This window comes from Lactuca saligna, chromosome 6, assembly GCF_052625555.1.
Source record: "Lactuca saligna cultivar CGN05327 chromosome 6, ASM5262555v1, whole genome shotgun sequence".
NCBI classification, from domain to species: domain Eukaryota; kingdom Viridiplantae; phylum Streptophyta; class Magnoliopsida; order Asterales; family Asteraceae; genus Lactuca; species Lactuca saligna.
Genome location: NC_136422.1, coordinates 76,112,926 through 76,133,499, shown reverse-complemented (window position 1 = coordinate 76,133,499; position 20,574 = coordinate 76,112,926). Strand labels below are relative to the sequence as shown.

Here is a 20,574-nt window from a genome sequence, read left to right as displayed (position 1 = left end):
TGTTGGAGGTACAGGTCTCAAAGTATCGTTCGATGATGAAGGTTCTGAAATCATAGAGAAAAAGTCAAAGAAAGTGATTCTCAAGTTAGATCGAAAGGGTGAAATGTTTCCCTTAAACCTTAAACCCATCAAAGGAAACCCAGCTATTTGCTTGTTGTCAAAAGCTCAATCCGACGAAAGCTGGTTATGGCACCGAAGATTGTCTCATCTTAATTTTAAAGATATCAACCGACTTGTCACTGGAGGTCATGTTAGGGGTCTTCCATTGCTCAAGTTCGACAGAGATCATTTGCGTGCTGCATGCGAAATGGGGAAGCAGAGTCGTCAAAGTCACCCATCTATAATCAACACAAAAGTTGTTGAACCACTCGAATTACTTCATATTGATTTGTGTGGTCCTTCATCTATCGAAAGCATCGGTGGTAGCAAGTATATTCTTGTTATCGTTGATGACTTTTCACGATTTACATGGGTGTTCTTTCTAAAGCTCAAATCTGAAGCGACTCAAAAGCTGAAAGTGTTTATCAAGAAAATTGAAGTACAACTCAAGAAGGTTGTTCGCAACATCAGAAGCGACAATGGTCTCGAATTCAAGAATAGGGAGTTTGGAGAATTTCTTGCAGAAAAGGGAATTAGTCATAATTTCTCAGCTCCCTACACACCGCAATAGAACGGAATAGTTGAAAGACGAAACCGATCTTTGTGTGAAGCTGCCCGAACTATGCTAAGTTTCGCTTCCTTACCTCTTTATTTTTGGGCTGACGCTATTTCGGCTGCTTGTTTTACACAGAACAGGTCCTATCTCAACAAGAGGTTCACGCTCACTCCATATGAGATACTGAACAACAGAAAGCCAAATGTGAAATTTGTCCATGTGTTCGGCTCGAGGTGTTTCATCTTTAATTCTAAAGAACACCGCAACAAGTTTGATGTCAAAGCCGACGAGGGAACATTTCTGGGTTACTCGCTCACATCCAAGGCATACAGGGTCCTAAACAAGCATTCGAGAAAGATTGAAGAGACATACTATGTGACCTTTGATGACAACTATGTCAAGAAGCTACAGGCTAAAGAAGACATCGCTAGGGAAATCTTTCCTCTAAATGGCCAGGTTACAGTCTTGGTCGCCAACTTATTCGAGACATTCATGGAGCTCTTTGACGAACTGGAGAACGCTTCACTCTCCGAAGCAGGTGCAGCAGACAACAAAGTTAATCACATGAACCAGATTGTCGAAGATGCTGCAAGAAGAATGTATGAAGGAGATTCAACCTCTAACGACTCTCCATCCAACAACGCTCAAGTCGAGGGGGAGCCAAGCTCACATGTCCAGGGGGAGCCAAATTCTACAACATCAACCGAAGAGGCCTCAACACCAGGAAGCTCAGAACCACAAGAAACACCTGAACCTCATGTCTTCCAAAGCTCATCAACTGAGGGGGAACATATAGATATGACACTCGGTTACGATAGCCAATCTGAGCCAGACGAAATAATTAATGCTGAACTAGACCCAACCTTTGATCCAAATTACCTTCCTCTTATCAAATGGACCAGAGATCATCCTGTCTCTCAAGTAGTTGGCGATGTCTCTGAAAAGGTTTTGACCCGATCACAACTGAAGGCAAAACAGACTTCCTTATTTTCAAAGGTTGAGTTTTGCATGTTTAACTCATTCGTATCAAAAGTTGAAGAAGATCCCACTATATTGTGACTCTGAAAGTGTAATTAGGATCTGTCATAACCCAGTGCAACACTCCAAAACCAAACACATAGCACTGAGCTATCACTTTATCATAGATCACGTGGAAGATGGAAACGTCGAAGTTCACTTTGTAAGAACCACTGATCAACTGGCTGATGTCTTTACAAAAGCTCTTCCTGAAGCATCATTCAATAAAATATTGCAAGGACTAGGTATGATGGAATCAGAGTCAGTACCTCACACTATCTCTCAAACTCAAATGTAAGAACCGAAATCAACCGATCGTTCGAGTTCGGTTCAACTATCTGACTCACTCGTTACTTTAAAGGTAGTTTTACTTTGTTGTATATTTATTGTACTATTTTTGTTTTTCCTCGTGTCAAAATCTCTTTTCCTTGTTTACCTAAATTTCTTGGTTCCTCAAAATTTTATTGAACCGAAACCAACCGAACGTTCGGGTTCGGTTTTTCAAAATTTTCTAGAACCGAAATCAACCGAAGGTTCGGGTTCGGTTTTTCAAAATTTTCTAGAATCGAAACCAACTGAAGGTTCGGGTTCGGTTTTTCAAAATTTTCTAGAACCGAAACCAACTAAAGGTTCGGGTTCGGTTTTTCCCCCTTTCCTATTTTTTTTCTATCAAAAATATATATATATATATATATATATATATATATATATATATATATATATATATATATATATATATATATATATTTTCTTTCATTTCTTGTATGATTTGTGTTCGTTTGTGGGATAAATTTGATGCTATATCTAAGTGTCCCTAGAAGCATGTTGTTGTATGTGTCTCAAGCCTCATAAGATTTTGAATAATGGCCTTCATGACCTGGTATACACAAACCTTGTCTTCCCAATAAGGCCAATTCATTTATTCTAATCGTGAGCTACCTCACTCTTTTCTCACATGAGTTAAGAGTTTCCTGCTTGGTCCTTCTTTTCGCAGCAGAGGTACTTTGTTCTCTTACACCATATCTACATTACTTCTCCACTACACTCATTCCATCATAGTAATCCTTGAGACTCTCAGAAATTACCACTGAGGTTTATGGTTACACAACATCTGTGTTTATGATCTTAGTATTGTGTCACTACGAACTAATTGAAACCCAAAATTCCACACCTAACGAATTGACGGTGAACAATTAAATTGCTCAAGTTTTCACTAAAGAATTGACGAAAGTACCCTATTAAAATCTCCAATTTTATGTGATTCCTATGAAATTGTTAAAACCCATAACATTTCTTCCCTTGGGATCTATTTCTTATTTTTCTTTCTGAGATTTTATTATCAAGCCAGTCGTTTTTAGCCTAATTAAAAGAAGCCTTTCAACATTTCTTAATAAATGGTTGATCGTAATTTTAACGGGCATTCTTTTAAACCTTAAGTTCTTTCTTGTCCTGTGGCATTTAATGCGCGTGGTTAAACAGTAATGGCGTGTCCCTATGAAACATCGCTTGTTGGGCGGCGTAATCCTAGGAACCTGACACTCTCTCTCCTACGTGATCATCGCACGCCCCAACTGTTATCCATCTGTCACTCAACAACCCGGTTCAAATTTCCAAAAGAGATTTGAAACGATTTTTCTCTCTCCTATCACCCACTATAAATAGCCCACTACACCACCTTTTACCTCTTTACCACTTTCAAAATTTCCAGAACGCAAACACTCCCAAACAGTTTCCTGTTCATCATCCACTTCATACCTGCAACAATGGCTGATTCCTCTTCAGTTCGTGCCACCTCACAGATTCTTCCCATTCGCCCACAGCAATGTCTGATCATTGATCTTAACCCACTGGCGTACGACTCCTACATGTCGCCGGTCATAGAGTGCTTGAAGTATTCCCAACTTGTTCCGGCTCTTTCCAGAATCGAATCGGTGCCGATGGCGGCCCTATCGCAGGTCTACGCGACCGCGTATTACGACAAGGCTGTCGACCGGGTGTTTTTCGAGATTGGAGACCACAAAACCTCCGTCTCTAGCCCACGTTTCTGCACCTTGCTAGGGTTTGCTGCTGACCCTTCAAGAGTTCATCCGGAGTCAATACAGATTGGTCATCTGTATAACATGTTTTACATCATGGGATACACAGAAGTTCTTACCTCCGTTGCAAGATTCAAAAAGTCATGCTTGCCGCCACAATGGAACAGTTTATTTATAGTCCTTTTCAAGGGCTTGTCGGAGAGAAGTTCAGGATCAGATGGTGCAAGTCGTCTGTTCCTCACCATCATGTACGGAGTTTACAATGGGATTAACCTGGATTATGGGTTTGTTCTATGGCAACAACTTATTCAAAGCCTCTCCTCTTCATCCCGACACTCTGAAGTCTCGTTGGCCCGATTCTGGACACTGATAACAAAATGGGCCATGGACAGATTCGATGTTCCCACTGCTGAAGTTGCATCGATGTCTTCTATTGGTACTTTCCATACCAAGAAGATCATCGTCTCAGATGCATCAAAATTCTCCTTTATTGGCTCTATCCCGGAGTCAATGTATGGTGACGTGCCTTCTGATAGCAGGTTGATTCGGAAGCTCAAGGAGCTAAGGCCATTTGGTCCAAGGGATCTGACCCCGGATATGCTCAGGTCCATTCATGATGCAGACAAACCGGTGAGCAGAGGTAAAAAGGTAGAAAAAGGGAAGCAAGCGTCCAAAGCTCCAAAGGGACCTTCTCCTAAAAAGAGGAAACAGCCGAAAGCCGCACCATCCCCACCACTGAAGAAGAGGAAGACCCAACCGAAGCGAAAGCTTGTTATACCCTCTTCTTCGAGTGACTCTGAGGGTGAGAGTTCGGGTTCTGACGACTCTCAAGGGGATGCATCTCCTCAACGAGGAAATACACCACCTCGGTCCCCTACCCCAGAGATAGAACTACCAATTTCCCCAATTCCTTCCCCTCCACCAATCTTTACAACTACAACCGAATCACCTCATCTAACCGAACCTCCTCAACCTAAAACCCAAACAACCGAAACTCCTCATACTCAACCACCAACCGAAACTATACCATCACCCACTCAACCTGATCCTACCAAACCCACAACACCCCCAACCTCTCCACCCCCTTCATCTCCTGAAAATGCATCTGAGGGCGAAAACCCTTATCTTGGGGGAGAAAACATGATCTTTGATCCGGTCTACTATAGTCCGTTTCAAGTTCAAAGTGACGAGGAGGATGATGCTCCAGTAACGAAGAAGCATCTCAAAGAGCTCAACGAGAAGATTGACCTACTTCTCGCCTCCTCGTCTAACCAGCAGTCCTCTTTGTCTGAAGTTGCCCTTCAGAAGATTGTTGATGCCTTCTCCAGGGCTCAACATGATTCAGCGGCCTCAACAACTGCTGCAATTGAGGCATCTACCAGGGCATGTGAGGCAGCTACCGAAAAAGTCGATAAACTATTTTCTGATGCCTCTACCCTGCTGCAGTCCCTGCAGCAAAGTGCAGATGCCACAAAGACATCTTTGGAACCAATTGTCCAACAATTGGCCAATTTTGTCTCATCGGAGTTGCCTTCGTTCGCAACTCTACGCCAAACCATAAGCGACGACAACTCGGCGTTTACTGCCTCCATTGATGCTCGCCTCGCCAAGCTACAAGAAGATCTGGCAACCGAGCGTTCGTTAATGGACGATCTGGAAACCAAAAAACTGCACTTGAGGTCAAGACAACACAACTCTCTCAATCCCAACAACAACTAGAAGATCTTCGATCTGAACGGGAGGTGGTCAAGACGTGTGTTTCGGATGTCCACGCTGTTATATCCAACATTCTGGAAGCACACGATCCCATCTTAAACTTTTCGGTGAGGCGTTCCCTTGCTGAAAAGCTCTCTCCAGCCATCGATCTTCTTAACAAAGTAGAAGGCCTCCCAAGTTTTGTGTCCATTCCGAAACAAGGGGGAGATGAGAAGACAGGATCAAAACCACCTCCTTCCTCCAAAGCTACTCACACGACCGAACCATCTCCAACTGATCAAGCTTTAGGTTCGGGTGTGAAGGACAAAGGCAAAAACATAGGTGAGGACGAAGATGAAGAAGGCGACAAGGAGACCATTGCTGACATTTTAAAACAAAAGAATAGTCGCAAGGTTGGTGAAGATGCCAGTCGTGTGGCGCGTGAGGCTGCCGAAGCTGAACGCAAACAAAAAGAAGCCCACGATCTCCTTGAGAGCCGAAAGACTCTCTTCCCTGCCTGGACCAGGGAACGTTTAATCAAAGAGGCCATTGAAACTCCCAGCATCTTATGGCTCGAGCCGGTTATATCGTTCGACTGCAACAACAATGTCGATTCGCAGTTCGATATGCCGCTGACTCGAAAGGCGTTCATCTTCCACATCTTCTCTAACATCTTTGAAGTCCCTCACCCGAACGCTGAGCTTGACAGGGAGCTCATTGACTTCTATCTGGCGGCTGCTCGTCCACAATTTCTTACTTGGAGCGCCTAGAAGATTGTAAACATTCGGGTGCTGAAACCTTATACTGAGGGACGTTTTATAAATGTTCGGTTCAAATTGATTCGGGGATCTGCAAGAACTGCTCATCTTATCTCCCTCGCAGATCTACCGAATCTAAATCCTCATGATTGGATCGTCCTGTATAACATCCTTTTGACTGATGAAGCTGAATATGGTCCCATTCTAGACCATGTCAAAAGGATGTTAGCCTGCTACATCATGGAGGTTGCCCTAATGGATCAGGAGGTCGCCACAGTCTTCAAGAAGAAACCAAAGATTGCTCCTGTGGGATCGGCCAGTGATCTCAATCAAATGCTACTGGGCAGGATCGACCCGAGACGCAACTCGGTTATGTTCACTAGAGTGGAAGGACAGAAATGTCTCTTCGCTTTAGCTGACAAGCATCTTTACACCACAACATGTTTGGAGCATGTGCTGTTCATTGTCAAATGGTGTAAAGAGAACTCGGCTGATGATGTCAAGTATTTTGAAGATATGATTAACTGGTACATCCGGTTTAGACATACCATTCTTTCCATCACCAAATGTCTGTTTAGTACCGTGAAGAAGAAGGTACCTGCTTCAGCTGCTGGCCCCAGTAATTAGTGAAGGTCTCGCTCCAAATTGACGCAAAGGGGGAGATTGTTGGGCTGAAGATCATTTTTGTTGATTGCGTCTTTTGGGCTCGTTTAGCTTAAGGCTTTTTGTGTACCGGTTTGGGCCTGTCCAAGCGTGAACCTTTTATGTTTTGTATATATGTTTACGCTTGCATGCATATTAGGTTAAGGTTTTAGAGATCTGAGAATAGCGATACATCTAGACGACAACAGGTTTCTTTGATCGTTCTTGTAACCTTCCAATCCTCTACAGTTGATGTTCTTAATCGAGCTCTTCTGAGGATTTTGTTTAATCATTCGACACGTTTGATTCCATCTTATCTTGTTCTTATTATTGTGTTTATATCGTCTTTGTTTACTTACTTGTTCAAGATCTAATCGATCTTTATAAATTAAAGGTTAGTTTAATCTTAACACACTTCAACTGTGATCACAACAATTCCACTTCCAAAACCAAGTTCAAAAGGTGTTGTGATTGGGAAGCAAGCTGATGTTTCTTCATCGAAAAAATTGGTTTTGTCAAATTTCGAAGACAAGGGAAAAGGAATTTTGATTGAAAAGACAAAAGAAGAGAAGAAAGCTGAGGTGGAAAGAATGAGGCAGGTGCAGAGAATAATGAGACAAAGGGCTCTGGATGGTTCGAATATTGATAAAGGTGATCCAGCAAAATTTTATAACTACGAAACCATCGAATCCAGAGTGTTGTTTGATTATATGTACTCATTTGAAAAGATTCCGAAAAAAAGCTATGTGGTGATGAACAAAGATTTTGGTCAACTTGACTTTCCAGTCAATGAAATGATGTTCGTTATGCCACAGTTCAAGGCTGAAGCAAAATTATTGGAAACCGAAGAGGGAAAGAAGATGAAGATAAGGTTTCATGCAGTATTGGCAAAGGCTCAAGAGGAAGTGTGGTTTTCGGAGAAAATTAAAAAGGTGATATCTATAAAAAGGGATGTCATATTCGAAGTTACAAGAATTCACAGTGGCAGACTTTCCTTTGATTAACACATATGATCTAATAAACATTGCCTTGATGCTCAAAGACAAATCATTTTCTTTTCTCCAAGACACAGAACCAGATGTTTTTAGCCTTAGGTGCAAGCACATTAAGATATTTTTGGAGAATTACTTTGAGTGCTTGTCTCAGACTGATGTCGAACTTGCAGTTGTCAAAGGCATCAACATTACTGCAGCAAGGGCACCATCGAAGAATCAAAATGAGTTGAAAAATTATGAAGATGGCGAAATTACTTTAAAGCCTTTGGAAATCGTTTTTGCAGGAAAAGACAAAGCTGGAAGAGCTAAGCAGTTCTTGTTTCAAACTTGCGAAGTGGAGAGATACACCAACTCACAATATACAAACTTAATTGTTCGTATGAATCACTGCAAGAAGAACTCGGAAGGGGATAAGAAAGAGATAAAGAAAGTTATCTCTTGGTATGTGGAAATCCGAAGAGTGCTGATGTATGCCATTCAACAACTGAAGAATTGAAAACTTCGACCTTGATTCAAAAGGAGGAGATTGTTAGGGCTTAAATGTTGTAATAGTCGAAGAGTCAGTTAGATTGTTAGGAAGTATATTTTGTCTTCGTAAGAAGGGGTCTTCGGATGTAATGTTATTTGTACTAAGGAATATTAAAGTGTTGTCTTAATGTCTAGTCCTTAGTATTGTTATGCTTTTGTTCTCCTATAAATAGGGGTGTGTACTAAGTGTTTAAGGGACTTCCTTCACTCAGTTTTTACAGTTTAGTCATTGTAATCTATAAAATCAAAAGCATAATATGAGTTGAACAAATATTCTATTTACTCTCGTATTCATCGCTATTACTCTTTCTGATTTGATACTTGAATTGATTCAAACTCGATTACAAATCTCATCAGGGTCGACATTGGTGCCTTCGACCTTGTTAGTATAGTGAGGACAACTTACCTCTCAAGTAGCTCAGAATGATAGTATCAAACTCCTCCAAATACAGATCCAACTCCAACATCTACATCCACCAATAATCGAATCATATAAGTTCCTAAATTACAAAATACCCCCAAAAGTCAACCCGGTCCACTCTCGGTCGAAGTTAAAGTCAACGGTTAAGGTCAACAGTCGATGTTGACCAAACTCGTCGAGTGCAGCTCACTGATTCATCGAGTCCTTCAAGAAGTCAAGAGACCATGAAAACCCTAGTTAATTCACCGAGTATCCAGATAACTCGTGAAGTCCATGCGTGTCTAAATTTTGGGAAAACCCTAACTGACTCGTCGAGTCGTCTTGCTGACTCGCCGAGTTCATGCGAAAACCAACAACAACTAATCTTCATCGGACTCGCCAAGTTGACCATGCAACTCGTCGAGTCCCTTCAGTCCATTTTTTCATTCAAACGTTTTTAATCTAGTCCAAAGCTCCAAGTTGTAGATCTAGCTTCCTAAGGCAAAGATTCCACATAAAGTTGCAAACTTTACATGTATGTAAGGTCTTAAAGGCTTAGAACACACAAAACCATGTCTAGAATGAGGTTAAGGGTTTGGTGAGATGTCAATACGAGATAAAGTTGATAGCTTTATGAACTTGCGAATTGGAGGAGTCCAGATCTGAAGTTACAACTTCAGATGCTGGCCAATACCCGAAATGGCTAACATATATCTTAAAAATGGCCCTAAACTTAAGCATGGAGAGATCTAGCTAGACAGAAGTCAAGGTAACGACTTGTTACCTTCAAAATGATGCTAAGATGAGGTAGAATCAGATTCAAAAGCTTTTCTTTGCTCCAAGCTCCTTAAACTCCAAACCTTCTTCACAAAATGCACCAAAATCACTCTTTAAATCTCACAAGCACTCAAGAGCATGTAACACTATAAATTTTCAAATAAAATTTTCGTTATTTAAAATCACATAACTCAATGTCACATTTCTCAAAAATCACAAAATGTATAAGTTGTCAAAACACCAGTCAACAATGTTTGATAAAATCCCAAAATCCTTAAAATCATGATCTCTAATTGGTGTGTACAATCAAACCGACACCTTCTTGCGATCATGAAAAATACCTAAAACACATATCACACAACACGGTAAGTTCGAAGATTAGGGAGTTCCCCAAAAATACCTCACATAACTAATTAACCTCTCATGGCTATATCTCGATAAGGACCCTCCAGTCATATGTCTTAGTGAGGACCTCCAGTCTCACAGCTCGAGACAGACCCTCCATTCCGATATCTTAGTAAAGACCCTCCAATCTTACAAGAACGGAATAACTCAATAAGGCGCAAGAGTAATATACATCATAAATCACAAAGAAAATATGCATAATACCACATAACTCAGTATAAGAACATAAGACCTTCTGGTCACACAATGATTTCCACTCTGGTAAGTATAGTGAGAAGACTCACCTCAGATAATGCACAACTCCTATAAATGATGTTGTTGCATACTGACCTCTAACACTGAACTAAACCCACGATTAACCCAATTAGGATCTAAGACCAAAACCTCACTTATTAGATCTAAAGACAGTCCACTAACCGGCCCCTAAATAACCCAAGCCCATTGGGGCCACTAAGGCCTAATATTAAATGGGCTCCACTAAGGCGCAACCCTTAAACTTAAGTCCATAAAGGCAAGCCCAACATAAGGCCCCAAGACATATATATATATATATATATATATATATATATATATATATATATATATATATATATATATATATATATATATATATATATATATATATATATATATATACCTCTGATCTAGAATCTCCAATACAACAATTCCAAATCCAGGCCCAATATGAGATTTATCCCAAAAAGCCCACAACGAGATTACGCGGGGTGTACCTCCCTTGGTACGCATAGCGTACACACAAATCCTGATCGGGGAATGTAGACTAGTACGCGGGGGGGTACTAGGACTTACGTGGGGCCTAATGCTCAGGTCCAGAAACTCCATTTTCGACTTAACCACTTCATCCAAAAGCATCCAAACCTCAGGGAAGCTTTGTTACAAGTTCCCAATTAATAAAGTTGGTGATTTTATCACTTTGCATGTCTTAACAGAACCCAACTTCCAAAATAACCATCAAATCTCCCTTAAATCCTCTTAACACATGCATGTAGAATTCTAGACGACCAAGTTTTTACATTTATGAATCAAGGCAACCCAATACACTTATAAGGACAGTCGATTTGCTCTAGAGTTCACCAAACTCACAAAGTTTAAATCTTGGGACATAAAACTGTAAAAATGGACCCAAAACAAGAACTAGCACAACAATGATCATGTTTCGAACTTTATACCTATAGAAGATGCACCAACAAGGGTAGAACTCACATCCACAAGCTAGAATCACCAACTATCCACTTTCAAGACTCCTTCTTCACCAAGAGCTTCACCAAAAACACTAAAATAAGCTACCACACTCACACAAGCCATGGAAATGAGATTAAGGTTTTGATAGGAGTTGGAGGGTGGAAATGGTGGTTGAAAATGAGGCCGTCATCTTCCTTAAATAGGGTTACCTTAAAATATTAGGGTTTACATTATCTGCCTAGTACGTCCAACATATCCTCTAGTATGCCCAACATACTAGGTGGTCTCCACGTTCATGCTACACATATAAGTATGCTAATCATACACATACTTACGCCCTACATACTCATATGCCACCCATTTCTGAATAAGGAATAAACTTGCCAAAAATTCACACTATCATAGCTTCTTTGTTATAATTCCATTTCCAATGAGCCTCATATCCACGAAAATGTTGCCATAATTAGCTATTGAACACTTATGCACCACATACCAGTTGACTCTAACCGAAACAAAGAAACGGGGGTCATCCCGAACCAAGGACCAACCTCTGATACTGATATCAGAACCCATATGAAGAGTGAACCTCAATGATCTATCCTCAACACTAAATGAAGACCTACCGATCCACATGGAAACCAAAACTCTACACTAGGTCTAACCTCACGTTAGACATAATCATTTCACTACCAACCCTAGGATCATTCAGCTCCGACCCCGAATTCGATAACCATGCCTAGCCGAACTATCCACTAATATCCGGAAACATAACTCTAGCTGCCTCTCAATGTTTCAAACAAAATCCGAATACAAGATCAACTCTCGACCCAACAGTTGAACTTCTACGACTTACCTAGCCCATCCGACAATACGATTTCATAATCGTCCAATCCAACTGAGCTGACTCATCCAATCACAATGAACTCCATAATTATGAAGTTCGCTTTATTCCAAGAGATTACTACAATTGATTTGAAATTGCACCCCACAAACGACCTCGGTCACGTAATACTTGCTACTTCATGCACGTCATGGTCCTCCTAAAAACAATGAACCCATTCACCCAAGTCTAAAACATCAAATGGAAAATACATCCCACTAAGAATGAAATCCATCTGAAACTCCGAAATCCCAACCTGCTCATCCTCCACACAGATAGAGCCAAACTCACCCACAAGAGTCTGGTTCGGCAAAGAGTTGGAACCACTCGTCCCTACCTAGTACTCAACTCATGACCCACATTCCACGAATCTACACATGCATTACACCTCGATCCTTAGGATTTGCAATAACCCCTCTTTAACCTAAAACACAATTGTTTCCGATCATTGCTGAGATCCCAGTCTCAGCCCTGGTTTGGCCACCGGGTTCCTACAGACTCATTTGGCAAAGCTACCCAGGCCTAAGAACCCATCTACATCACACCCTAATTAGTAAAGCCTATGGCTCCCCACTATCTTACACCACCCTCTCGCTAACTATCAAGTGCTATGGATCCGTGTAGTCTTATGACACTCTCTCACTGCCTCGTGAATGCTACGGCTCCTGCAGTCTTATGATACTCTCTCTAGCTGACTCATGAATGCTACAAATCTCCGTAGTCTTATGATACTCCCCCTCTGAATCATGTATGCTACAGCTCCCACAGTATGGCGATACTCTCTCTAGCTAACTCATGAATGCTACGGCTCTCTACAGTCTTATGATACTCTCCCTCTGACTCATGTAAGCCACGACTCCTTGCAGTATTACGATACTCTCTTGTACTGACTCGTGAATGCTATGGCTCCCCATAGTATTACGACACTATCTTGTACTGACATTGTGAATGCTACGGATACACGTACACTACTAGAAAACAACCGTTAAATTACGCACAAACAATGACACGCACTGATAGAGGACACCCATTTGTGTGTGCCTTAAAAGATAATTTTGGTTTTGCAAAATAAGAAGGATAGAGGACACGCATTTGTGCGTGCCCAAAAATTAGTGTCAAAAAAGAAAAAAATGGAAATGCGGAGCACGCCTTTCATAAAATGTGTGTCATCTAAGTCTGTCGGTTTATAATTTTTTAAAGAAACATGCATTTTAAGTGGGATTTCACCCGCCTATTGGATCCCAAAAATTAGAACCCCCACGTCTTCCAATTAGCAAGAAAAATGCCTAGGGCCTTCTTCTTCATAGCAGAATTGCTTTTGATTTCGTGATCAAATGCATCGTGACGACAATGAGATAGTATGAGATCTATAAGAGATCCAATCCAGAGCATGCCTGTGTTTGTGTGGCCATCCTCGGTCAACTGACACACTTTGAAACCCTAATATCCTATCATGTATGCCACCAGTGAGCATCATTTACAAGCTGAAACCCTATTCACATATGGAAACAGAATCATCCTGATACCCTCGTCCTTAATCTCTTTTAACTCCTTCATTCTTCTTCCAGTGGAGTTATTTTCCAAATCAGCAGCTCCTGCTGCTACACCACCACCAACCCCAGAGTTTTGTCGCCATCCATATATGTTGCATCCGCGAGTTCAATCTCTACACCAATTGCTTTATCACATGCATCTTTCGTTGGAATCCTACCTGTGGTACTGGTGATTCCACCTATGGTTCCCACGATTCCCCTAGCTTCATCATCGACTGGTGGAGCTCCACCAGCGGAAGTTTAAACACAATAACTTTCTTCAGGTATATCATTTGAATTTGTATTCTCATTTCCTTGTTTCATAGAATGGTTAATCTATTCAAAGTTTTTGTATACGTGTTTCTCTTTCTGTTGTGCATTTCATATACGTGTTTCTCTCATTTTCTTTTGGAAAATTTGTTTGCACTCAGCAATTCCAATCACAATATCTAGGGTTAACTAGGTGGATGTAGGGAGGCTCGACATTCAAATGTCAGCCATGCTAAAAGAGCAAATGGTTAATGTTTTCTCTGTTATGAAGGTACATCACACGATTCATTGACTATCCATGATTAGTTGATTACTATCTCCTAATTAAGCACAATTAGATGATTTTTTACACTAATCAGTCGTGTTCATCGAATATTAATTATGTTCCTCTTCTTACTTTTTGTGATTAGCCAGGATTATTATTTCAATACGAAGCAGAACTTGATGCCTTCCTTGAGTTTCTTATATGGAGGTTCTCAATTTTGGTTGATAAACCTACTCTAGGAAATGCTCTCATGAATCTACGATACATAGATGAACGCACCATGGAAACAAGAGCAAAATGTAAGGTTTTTAAAGCAATTACACAACATAAAACATGAAATGAAGCTTTATCTTATAGTTTCCATCATCATAGTTCTAGTTAGAACAGGGTTAGAGGGACCTGGGCTCACAATTTATCAAAAAATATGGTACTGTGTTGCTACAGTTGGTAGTCAGTATACTTGGTTTCGTTTGCAATCCTTATCTTCTTTCTGCCAGTGGGGTGATTCTGAACAGGTATCTAGTATTCAATATCAACATATGTCAATTAAAAAAACTTAATTTTTATGATGATGACATTAAAGAATTAACATCAAGTTTTTTTTCCTTTTTTTCTATCTCCCTCTTGATATTTTTTGTTATGTGGGTAGAGGTCACTAGCTCATAGATTATGGTTTATAGTACAACGCGTTAAAGGATTTTATAAAGTTGCATCTTTTGCTAATCTGTTTGTATTTCTTTAAAGGGGAACGTATATGAAAGATATAGCAACATACTTTTGTTTACCTGTGTGTGTGTTATAGGCTTTATTTCTTTCTATTATAATATTGTATATTATCTATTTGTCCCTTTTGAATACAGGTATAGGAATCTTATCGATAGAGCTATAAAAGCAAGACTTGTTTATGGGAGCCCTCATATGAATCGTGCTGTTAATTTCAAGTACATGAATCACCAGTTAGTTTGGAATGAATTTTCAGTAATTATCATTCTTATTCACTTGACTATCATTTAAATCACTAGTTAATTTTTTTAGTAATTTTTATTTAGGAAATGCTGTTGTTGCTTCTTCCCATTCTCAGTTCGTCTTCCATGAAGAATTTCTTCATCCATTCTCAAAACATAACTATTCAGGCTCTACTGGAGATGAAACACTATGCCCCATCTGCCAGGCCAATCCAACAAACATGTATCTCACCCTTCCTTGTCAACATAGGCACATTGCTAAATCAAAATTACCTTTTTGTCCTTTAGACTAGGGACCGGGACTGAGACCAATGCCAGTGGGAATAAATGTGAAATATGGTGGGACGGGGACTTACTCTTGATATATCGTCTATGCAAAAGACATAAATGCCCTATGCAATGAAAAGAACATCAAGGCTATTCATCTTTTCACCTTAATTCAACAACGACCTGACTGGTTGACAACTAGCTTTCTGTAAGTATATATGCTTTATTTGTTCCAAAATTTTAGTTTATCATTTCATTTATTATTGTATGTTTAGACAAGTATGTTGCTAGTTCTTTTGTTATCTTAAGTACTTCATATGGGTTTTTGTTATTATTTAATACAAAAGAATAGCTTCATAGAAAAAAGCAAGAAAAATGAGATTGTCCCCATTAAGTCCCAACCATTAACAAATTTGTGTTGCATAGCTTATTAGGTCGTATTACATAACTTATTAAATACAAACACTTGATATATTGTCTTGTAACAGCCAGGAATTTCCAGGTATTTATTATTAGTGTATTTCTGGAGAATTGTGACTGGAGTCGGCGAGTTGGAGCCCAAACTCATCGAGTAGGATCGCAATTTTGAACGCGGGTTCGCGTCCGGACTCGGCGAGTCCAAGAGTGGACTCGGCGAGTCCATGGTGTTTAATGAAACACTAATTTCTAGGGTTTAAGACCTATTTAAAGGGGCTTATGGCCGTCATTTGCGGCCACCAACCCCTAGAGAGAAATCCTAAAGAGATTTGAGCGTTTTGGGAGAGAAAAGAGGCCATTATTCACCTTTGAAGCTTGGTTTGGCAAGGAAAAGGAGATTCTAGCTAAGAGAAGGCAAGGGAAGTGGACATTCTTCAATTTTGGAGCTCAGAGCATCATCTTGGAGGTATATCTTGGCTTCTTTTTTGTTTTTATGATGAACATGGGGGTTTAGGGTTTCTTGACCCCTTTGTTGGTTAGATTTGATGTCCATTTCGTCCCTATTCATGATAAGGCTTGAGATGAGATCCATAGAGGTCCAGAAGAGCTGTATTCCTTAAGCTTTATGAGGGTTCATGAGAGTATTGTCCTAGAGTTATGAGATATGGGGCTAAACATCATTTATGAGCAAATAGTTGTTGTTTTAGCCCCAAGGTTTGGACTTTAAGTGATTATCATGCTTGGGGAGGCCAGATCTATGAATATATGGAACAGATCTGACCTCAGGAGTGAGTTTGAGTTGATGCATGTCATGGACTCGCCGAGTCTGAAGAACAGACTTGGCGAGTAGCATGAAGATTGCCCAACACCACTCAGTGAGTGGTCTTGCCGAGTTAAGGGATTGACTCAGTGAGTCTGGGAGAGTCAGAGTGGGTTGACATGTGGAATGAGTCAAGCTGGAACTCGCCGAGTTGTTCTTGAGACTCGACGAGTTGAGTTGTGGAGGACCCACAACTCATACCAGGTGGAACTCGTCGAGCTAGGAGAATACTCGTCATGTCAAGTGAGGATCCCATGGAAATCAGTGTATGCGCATAGACTCGTGGAGTCGCTATAGTGCACTTACCGAGTCCGGTCAAAGTTGACCGTTGACCATTGACCAGTGTCGACCTATGTTGACTTGTTAAGGGATTGTCATCCTTAGTTGTGAAGTGTTATTTAGAGACGTATTGTGTTATAGGAGGATTATAGATCGGGAGATCGAGCACGAGTGATTTCAGGGACTTGCGAGTTACCGAGATACGGGAGGCGAGTCTTCTCTCTATACTTTACCTTGTGTAGGTAACTAGAGTTATGGGATACATTGTTTGTATGCTGTATATGTGTTATGTTTTGCGCTGCATTATTCTATGTGATTTATGATGTGCATGTTTACAGAGTTAGAACCTGAGGGTTCAGAGAGTTTGGGTGCACCGACCCATAGAGTTATAGCCTCGAGTGGCTAATATGTGTTATATACGGTATTTTGGGGAACTCACTAAGCTTTGTGCTTACAGTGTTTGGTGTTATTTGTTTCAGGTACTAGTGATGACCGTGGGAAGGCGCCGGCTTGATCAGTACACACGCATGGGATTTTATGATTTTGAGAACTTGGGATTTTTGTATTGCTTGGATTAAATTTCAAACATGGTTGTTTTATGAATATTAAGTGAATTATGTTTTTATAAAATTTGAAAATTTTGTCTTGAAATTTACGGTGTTACAAGTTGGTATCAGAGCCTTGGTTTGAGGGATTCGGGTACACCTTCGGGAGTATTTGAACTCAAACTGAGGATTTGAAAAATATTTTCAAAAGAGAACCAAATTTTCTAAAAGTAAAAGATTTCTAGAGAAATTCGGAGAAGAAACGTGTGTATGATCAGTCAGCGCCCGAACGGTGATTTCCCAAAATACGCTTATATTATATGTTTATGAGATGTTATGATGTATTCTCTTGCTACAGTAGGCTAGGTATTCCTATTAGGACTAGAGTGCCCTGATTTGTGATGCCTTAACCTAGGGAGAGGTGAGCTGCTATGAGATGCTTGAGAGTGAATATGTAGCAGCGAGGAACTTATGAGAGATCTGTTAGAAAGTGATAGAGTAATTGGAAATTGGGATTTGAAGAGGAGGATTTGGGGTGTATAGTGAAAAGGTGTGGACAGTAGTATTGGGCCCGTACTACTGAATGCACCGGGGCGGTGTACGGTCCGAATAAGAATCTTCGGAATGCCAAGGATCAAGGAGGGATGAGTTGTCGAGTGTGAGTATGCTCGAATGGATTCTAATTTATCATACGTTGTATTTCAGAGGTTGATCATGGTGAGGACACGTCATATGACAGAGGGCGTTAGGGCTAGTGATGAGGAGATCTGTCAAATCATTCACAAGGAGGTGGTTGCGGCCATCAGGGCAGAGATACCAGAGATGTTTAGGTCAATTTAGACTACGCTGATTGAGACTTTCGATGAGCATTATGCTGCTCTTTCTGAGGTTGCTGTTGCGGTGGCCACCGCAGCTGTTGCTGCTGCGAGGCCGCAGGGTGGTGATGCGTTGCTGTTCCGGGAGTTCAACAACACAAAACCACCAGAGTTTGATGGGACCCAGGGCCCGATGGCGGTTATGAGATGGATTTCTAACATATAGGGGTGTTTCTTCACTTCCTCATCTCCTAAAAATTTGAGAGTACGGTTCGCGTTGAACCAGCTTCGCTTGGGAGCGAAGGACTGGTGGAAGTTTGTGACAATGCACTTTCCGCCTGCTGAGCTTGCGGCGGTGACCTAGGAGAGGTTCACTGCCATGTTCCGAGATGAGTACGTTCCCCAGGTGGAGAGGGAGCGTTTGGTCCAGGAGTTTCTAACCCTCAAGCAGGGCACTCACTCTGTTACGGTGATTACCAGGATGTTCCACGAGAGGGCGATGTTCTTCCCTGAGCACGTGTCCACTAAGTAGGCACGTATGAGCCGGTATTTGAGTATCTTGAAGCGAGACATTCGGGAGTTCGTACCGGACATTTGCTGATCTTCAGGTAAATGCACGAAAGAGGGAGATCGAGCTGGAGACTCAAGCTAGAGAGGAGGTTGAGTCTCAGGGGAGGGATCAGCGACCGGCACAATTCCAGCCGGCAGCCAAGCGGGCCAAGCCCGCTGATCCCATATCAGGGAGCCAGAAGGGCCGCACTTGTGGAAAGTGCGGCAAGGGTCATGATGGAGTATGCAGAGCTGGATCTTGCTACAAATGTGGCAAGGAGGGGCATATGGCCAAAACTGCCCCAAGGGGTTTGCAGTATGTTTTCACTGAAATTAGACCGGACACTGAAAGGCGGAATGACCGCAGTTGCGGGGATCAGCTGAGGGAGCACCTCAGGGATCTGCCCCTGCCACCATCAGAGCTACCGAGAGTCGGCCAGTGAAGGCTGAGGCACCGAGGGCACGCGGGAGAGCCTTTTAGTTGACCGCAGAGGAGGTCCGTGCAGCGCCCGATGGCGTGGCTGGCATGTATTCTTTCGTGTATTTATTGTAATATTGAGATATTATGCTTATATTATGTTATGCGTAGGTACTTTTCTTGTGAATTCTGTACCTGCCTTGGTATTATTTGACTCGGGTGCGAGTCGGTCTTTTGTATCTTTGGCTTTTAGTCAGCACATCAATGTTAGTCGCGAGGCACTGAGTCGGCCTCTGAGAGTTTCCATAGCTGACGAGAAGGTGATATATGCCACAGAGGTGATCCGTGGGTGCGTACTCGAGATTTTCGGTGTTGAGTTCCCGATTGATTTGGTTCCTATTGCCATGGGGGATGTCTGCGTCATTGTGGGCATGGACTGGTTGAGCAGGTTCGGTGCGGGTATCAACTGCGAGCGACAGCTAGTGACCATACGAGACCCTAGTGGGGGAGTTCTTACAATGTAAGACGAGGGTACCCATTCTGGATGAGCGTTTTGTTCGGCCGCTAGGGTGAGGCAGTGTCTACAGCAGGGCTGTAAGGGTTTTGTGACGTACGTGTCGGATACGCGGGTTAATTCCAAGAGGCCGAGGTCGGTGGAGGAGGTTCCTATAGTGCGTGACTTCCTGGATGTCTTTCCAGAGGAGTTGCCGGGTGTGCCTCCCGTGAGGCAAGTAGAGTTCGGTATCGATTTGGTCCCGGGGGCCGCGCCTATCGGTAAGGTGCCTTATTGTCTTGCACCTCCAGAGATGCAAGAGTTATCCTCGCAGCTTCAGGAGATGCTGGGGAAAGGGTTTATTCGGCCGAGCAGCTCGCCGTGGGGAGCGCCTATTCTGTTTGTCAAGAAGAAGGATGGTTCACACCGGATGTGCATTGATTACCGGGAGTTGAACAAGCTGACGGTCAAGAACCGTTACCCGTTGCCGAGGATCGACGATTTGTTCAACTAGTTGCAGGGAGCATCTTGGTTCTCCAAGATCGATTTGAGGTCTGGCTACCATCAGGTGAGGGTGCGAGATGAGGACATCCAGAAGACAGCGTTTAGGACGCGTTATGGGCATTATGAGTTTGTGGTGATGCCTTTCGGACCCACCAATGACCCGGCCGTGTTCATGGATCTCATGAACCGGGTGTGCAGGCCGATGTTGGATCGGTCGGTGATTGTATTCATTGATGACATTTTGGTACATTCGAGATCTAGAGAGCAACATGAGGAGCATTTGAGGGAGATCCTCGGAGTTCTGAGATTGGAGAGGCTTTATGCCAAATTCTCCAAGTGTGATTTCTAGTTGCGAGAGGTCCAGTTTCTAGGACATCTTGTTAACCAGGGAGGGATATTGGTCGACCCGGCCAAAGTTGAGGCCGTGATGAGTTGGGAGGTGCT

At 41.9% G+C, this 20,574-nt stretch overlaps 1 pseudogene; it reads left to right on the top strand.

Annotated features, from left to right (window-relative positions):
• Positions 1 to 13,962: 13,962 nt before the first annotated feature.
• LOC145002728 (peroxisome biogenesis protein 2-like) lies at positions 13,963 to 15,316 on the top strand (annotated as a pseudogene).
• Positions 15,317 to 20,574: the final 5,258 nt, after the last annotated feature.